Genomic DNA, 6,232 nt, shown 5'->3' with positions numbered 1-6,232 from the left:
TGCGAACGCGCAACGCCCTTGCTAATGTTGTTGGCACAACAAGGTGTGTCCTGGCTGGTCGGCTCGATTGCCGCGTGTCCTGGCGCGTGCAGCCCAACAAAGTTGCGCGTGGTTATTAGAAAACAATTTAATTAAATATTCACTTGAAACAGCCGAGCCGCAGCAAAAACTCCAGCGTCGCTTTCTCATCATAAAGAGCTCTAACAATGCCCATCAATATTAAACGATGTCCATTTAGACCGATTCAGTTCACGTCCTCCGTCCCCATTCCCGTTCCCGTTCCCGTCGCTGGTCCGTGATGTAATGTGAGAAAGTTTTTGTTTTTTGTTTTGTGGGTGGGCTGAAATTAAGAGTTTGGCAAGAGCCACAGACCCTGTCAGCGAGGGAACGCCTTTGATGATCTAGTTTGCAGCCACTCTTTTTAGGCTCGGAATACGACTTTTTGTTTTTAACAATTAGAGAAATTTATTAGTTAGGATGGGGCACTCATAAGATAATAGGAATAATACAAGACAAAATATGCAACGCATTAAAGAACATATTCTTAATAAAAATGTATCTATACTGTTCCATTGGAAATGAGTGTAAGAGGTCATTCTATGACACGCGCACTTTAGGTTTCTCTTAAGTCATCGATAGCTTGCCCCGGGGAGTATTTTATGTAGAAAAGTTCATGAGTATCCTCTAGGCGGGCACTCCCTACTAGAGCATTTTAACCTATTAAGTTATGCTAATAAAACTTGGTACTTTTTTTTATTACTTAAGTAATGAAAAACAGACTGAGAGATGTAGGTTCAATTAGGTTCCATAAGATCGCTCGGTCAAAAAATGAGTTATGGGAAAACTTTGGGCTTAGAAGTATTTATTTAAGATTGATCGAAAAGCTTTCATTGGATTGTTCGCTAGCAGTTAAGTTGTATAAGTTGTACCGGACCTTATGGCTAGAGCAAAATTAATAAATAATTAAGATCATATTGTATGTATTCCTTGATGCTGCTAATTTTTGACACACCTAAACAATAAAAATATACAGCATATTGTATAGCCAAAATAAAGGAAGTTCATCACAAAAGAGTGTATGCTAAATCGCTCTGTTTTTTTTTTATTTGAATGAACATTTTCAATTTTGATGCAGGCAATCTTAAAACAAATAAATAAGTTTGAAAAAAGTGTTATGATTCACATTTTATAACATGTCTTATAAATTATAATATTATAAAAATTATATTATCAATCTAAATAATTAAAATGATCACCAAACCACACTAAAAATGGAGAATAAATTCCTACAAAAATCAAAAAACGTTACCTTAAAGTACCCAAAACTCAAAATAGCTCAATAACTGCCTCGATGCAGCCGCACAGTGTGCACACCCAAAAAACACACCACATTGAAAGATAGAGGGATAAATGGGCACTGGCATTGGGAGGACCCGCACAGCCGGCTGAGAAGTCATTGCAGGACAATGGAAAAGTCGTTGGCTGTCTAATTGCATCATCGGCGCTTCCAGAGTTACGGCCACGCGCCCGGCGCGTCTCTCACCTGCAATTAAAGTGTCACATTAGGAACACGCAGCCGGAGTACTCCACATGCAAAGCGATGACACTGCCCAAAAAGCGATTCAAACTACATCCGACAGGGCCGGCAAGGGGATGGGAGGGCAGGAAACAGTTATGGGCCACGTGGCGGGTGCGGCAACTGCACGAGTTGCTGCTGAAAGTTGGGCTTTCGACAGAAAAGCAGGAGCAGCCCTTCTGACTGGCAAAAGTTTTGCTTTGGGATTAGCCGCAGCTGAGAGCGTGTCGTGGCTGCGAATGCTGCTGGTTGTTCCTGCGATTGCCATTGTGTTTGTTTACAGTTACATTTGCGCCCGGCAAGCCAACTAATGAAAGTAAATCTGCGCATTAATTTCAAACGAATTTGTTTTGATGCCGTGATAAGCCGGCAACCAACAACCGCCAGCCGACAGCCGGGCAAAGAAAAAAAAAAGAGCCGTTCGCCATTTGGGCGGCTGCTGCTGAGCCATCGAGCCAGCGACTCACCGAACCAGCGACCCACCAAACCAGCGACCCACCGAGCCGCTGAGCCGCTGAGCTGGCCCGTTTTGATTTCTGTCAATAGCCCTGCGGGTCGGCACTTGAGAGTCGTCATCATCGCCGTGCACTGAAACTGAATTTTGCAATACGCCCGCGGTGTTCGACCTGCACGCCCACACACACACACACATGCACACACGCACAGCCACACACACGCACCCTCGTATCAAAACTAAAAAGCACGCTTTGCATTACAATTGCCATTCGGCACGCTCTCCCCCCTCGACCTGGTGCAACCCCATTTAAGCTTTAATGCCGCCGGCTTGCTTCAGTTGTTAATCTGAAAATACACTGCGCAACCAGATTTTGTACTGAAATAACATTCATTGTTAATAGCTTATGTATGACAACAATATTAGAAGATTTTAAAGATGCAAGTTTCAATTAAGTCTTACGGTAATAGATATTGCATTAGAAATTTATTTATAAATTTTTTACATTTTGTTAGCTTTATTTCAATTTTACTGCTATTCATTTTATTATTATTATTATCATATAAATATAATACTACTTATTCTAAGTCTAACATAATAAAATTGAGCACAATACAGAACTTAATCTAATTAATAATAGTCTCTGTAAAGGAAATTTAGCACAGCATACTTTTTGGAGCTCGTATTAAACAATGACTAATATATGTAGATGCACAAATAAAAATTTGATTAATTGTAGATATTTTGTAGAGCTCATCACATGTGCACACTTTACACTTTTTTCTCAGCCTGTAAATCGCCGCAACTTTGCAGCTTAGTGTAACTTGCCGGCGTGTGCCTGTAAGCTAAATGTGTAATTAAAATAGTTGCGGTTCATAATGTCGATGATGATGATGAGCTGCACTTGTCGCTGAAGGACTCGCCCGAGCCCGGCGAGCATGTCCTGGCACTTGCAGTGGCCGCGTGCGCTGCACGTGAGGCCGCTTGATAATGATCTCACATGCACTTGCCAGACATGAACTGTGAGAACATCTTTAAATGCTCTCGATACCCATCAATATCAGGCTAAATTATTGATTGTCAACAATTCAACATATATTTATACCAAGCATACTGTATGCCAGTCGGGCATTGTTGTTGCGTCTGTTTGCGTCTCAATGTCAAGATTAATCGCCAGCTGTGACGAGGTTAGCCGACTGAACGACTGACTGACTGACTGACTGAGAGACTGAGAGACTAAAAGGCGGACAGACGGGCAGGTAACATCAGTCAGAGAATTCAGCTTCTATATAACAATGAAATACTGTATTGTAAAACATATATGTATATATATATATATATAATAAAAAATATTCAAGTTCGGCAGCTTGTCAAGTGCCACTTGTCGTCAGTTGAACGTCACGGCGTTCGGCCACTTTGTCAATTCAAGTGAAATTTTTATTAATTTCGTCTTACACATACATATATATATATATATATGTGTATGAATATAAACATATATTGTTTTGTTTTTCGATACAAGTACGTATCTATGGGTTCTCATCGCTGGCAAACCAGTTGAAAATTAGTTTGTTTCCTAATGCTAACAAATTGCATGCAATTCATCAGCAGCTCCCTAAAAATTCGACAGCGTCGTCGTCGTCGGCGGTGCCTTTGTTTGACCTGTATCCTTAATTCTTGGCTGCTGCTTTGTTGCCAATTGACAGTTGTAAATGTTTGTTGTAAATTGTGCTTTAGAGGTGCTAATAGAGTGCCACCGCCGTGCGCGTTTCCCCATATAGTTTTTGATTGAGTTGGCCAGACAGAAATCAATGAACTCCACTGCCAGATACAAGATACAAGATACAAAGATTTTATGATGCTTTTGGCTGCTCGGCCACCAGGCCGGGTCGGTCCAGCATTGGGTCTCTTTGATTTCATACCGCAGCCAGCGCGAGTGAATCACAAGAACTTCACACCGCATTCCAAATGCCGCTTGATTCTCAATGCTGGAAGCTGGATGCTGGATGCTGCAGTAGCTGCCCAGTGCAAACTATTTATGAAGTGTTGGATGCAGCCTGGGAAATTTTGTTTGTCTAGCAAATTAATGCGGCTACCAATAAATGCACAGAACTGGCCTCTGCGAAGGCCTTTCAATTGGGCCTAACTTAACTTTGTTATCACGTTTGCACACAGCATTAAGACATTTCGTAGCCTCACTCGGATAAGTTCTTTCCCACAAATCTATCTAATTAGATACAGGTCTGCTCTAGATTTCTATTCCAATTCCCGAATAGAAAGGGATTCTCCATCAAATCTAGTCGTTTTGAGTTGTCAGAGTGATAAGTAATTGGCAAAATCAAATTAAAACCATAAAATAAAATCATGATATTGGTATGACACTGCAGTTTCTACTGATTATCACTTTTCTTTTTGTAAACATCTTTTTTACTAAATTATTATTCAACAATTGGAAACTGAAGCAACTTGTTCTCAAATGCAATTGGTCATCTTTTTGCCTGAGCTTAAATCAAAAATCATTGGCAAACAATTTTATGTCACCAAACAAAAATAATTGGAAATAAAAACTATTCAGGCTTACTTGTAATCAAGAAATCCAACACAGAAACTTTTTGAAATATATCCGAGCTTACTTTTCAAACCTAATCGACATTTATAGCTTGAAGAATATATAATATAATTAAAAATTGCTGACAGAACAGTTTATTTCATTTAGTTTTTCATTAAGATTGGCTCATAGTGTAAATTATTTAATGCCCTAAGTTCACCACAAAAAAAATATTTGAAAAAATATAGTACTTCATTGTTCCACTTTCTTATATATACTTATAAGGATTTGTATTGACCAATATCATTCCAAAAAATGAAACATATTTTTAGAACTGAATAAATTGAATCATATCCATATCGAATTTGAGTTACTTTTGTCTACACTTACCTCTAAGCATTACATTAATGTATTCTGGTAGCATTTTATTGATTGCATTTTAGTTTCACTTTTTTTTTTGGTGTTAAGCTTGGATCGGACATTTGTTTGGCCAAAAGTCATTGACTTGGTGGCTTTGACTTTGGTGCAGCCAAGTGTAGCAATTACGCGCAGACGGCAACAACAACAACAACAAACACACCTCCAAATGAGGCAGCAACTGTCAAAATTCATATTGCACCAAATTATTGTAAGAGTCAACTTGTAATATTCCTTTTTTTTTATTTATATTTTTATTTTGGCCATTATTAAATTAACGCTTTGCGTATGTTTGCTGCGTCATCGGCCAGTGCCCAGTGCCAGTGCCAGTGCCAGGAAGGAGCCGCTTGCCGTTATGCGTCGAAGGATGTTACGAGGGCTCAGACAGCGGCTAACAAGGGTGCCGCATGTCCAGTTGAAAAGCCAATGACTTGCCATTTTCAATGGCACTTGGCCCGTCAGCGTCAGCGTCAACCTCACGTCACGTTATGCGGTATGGCCAACCAGGAGAATCGCATATAGCCAGCCAGAGTTTGGACTCTGCAACCAAGCCCAAAACCAGATGGATGCGTGCCGCAGGGATGTGTGGACACGTGGAGGCGTGCGTAGAGGCGGCGTCTATAGCTTCCAAAATTTCCTTATCAAAGTTGGGGAGACCACACACGTAGAGCTGCACCTTGCGGCGCTGCTTTTAACAACTCCATGGGCTATAACACATTCTTATCAGCGTCTGTGACTTGGCCATGATGACTTTTACAAAACGATGAAGACAAAGCAGAGGCTCAGCCGGAGCTGGAACTCCGTAGCTGAAGGTGTAGAGAGCTGGAGCTGCTGCTGCTGCTCGTTGGCTGTGCACGCATCGTCATGTAAGCGCCACTTATGTCACTTGTGCCGTTGATGTAGAGATGGAGATGGAGCTGGAGATGGAGATGGAGACTCCATTGGAGCACACGAGCACTTGTACTCATCGCATGCAGCTCCAGTTTCTAAGCAGCAGCTGCTGCTTTGCTGTTGTTGTAGTTGTTGTTGTTGTTGCTACTTCATAATGTGCTGAGCTTGATGGGATTAACACAAACGGCCAACACATCTCAAGCATCTAAAGTTGTGTGCCAGTTTGTAGCTGCGCTTTTTTACACAGTCATCACCATGATCAACGGGCTTCAAGCCATGGGCTCTGTGCCTATGCCTTGTGTGTGTGTGTGTGTGTGTGTGTGTGTGATTGGGTCTACGTCTGTTT

This window comes from Drosophila novamexicana, unplaced genomic scaffold, assembly GCF_003285875.2.
Source record: "Drosophila novamexicana strain 15010-1031.04,08,12 unplaced genomic scaffold, DnovRS2.1 tig00000817-arrow-arrow-pilon, whole genome shotgun sequence".
NCBI lineage: Eukaryota > Metazoa > Arthropoda > Insecta > Diptera > Drosophilidae > Drosophila > Drosophila novamexicana.
This window is presented reverse-complemented; position numbering follows the sequence as displayed.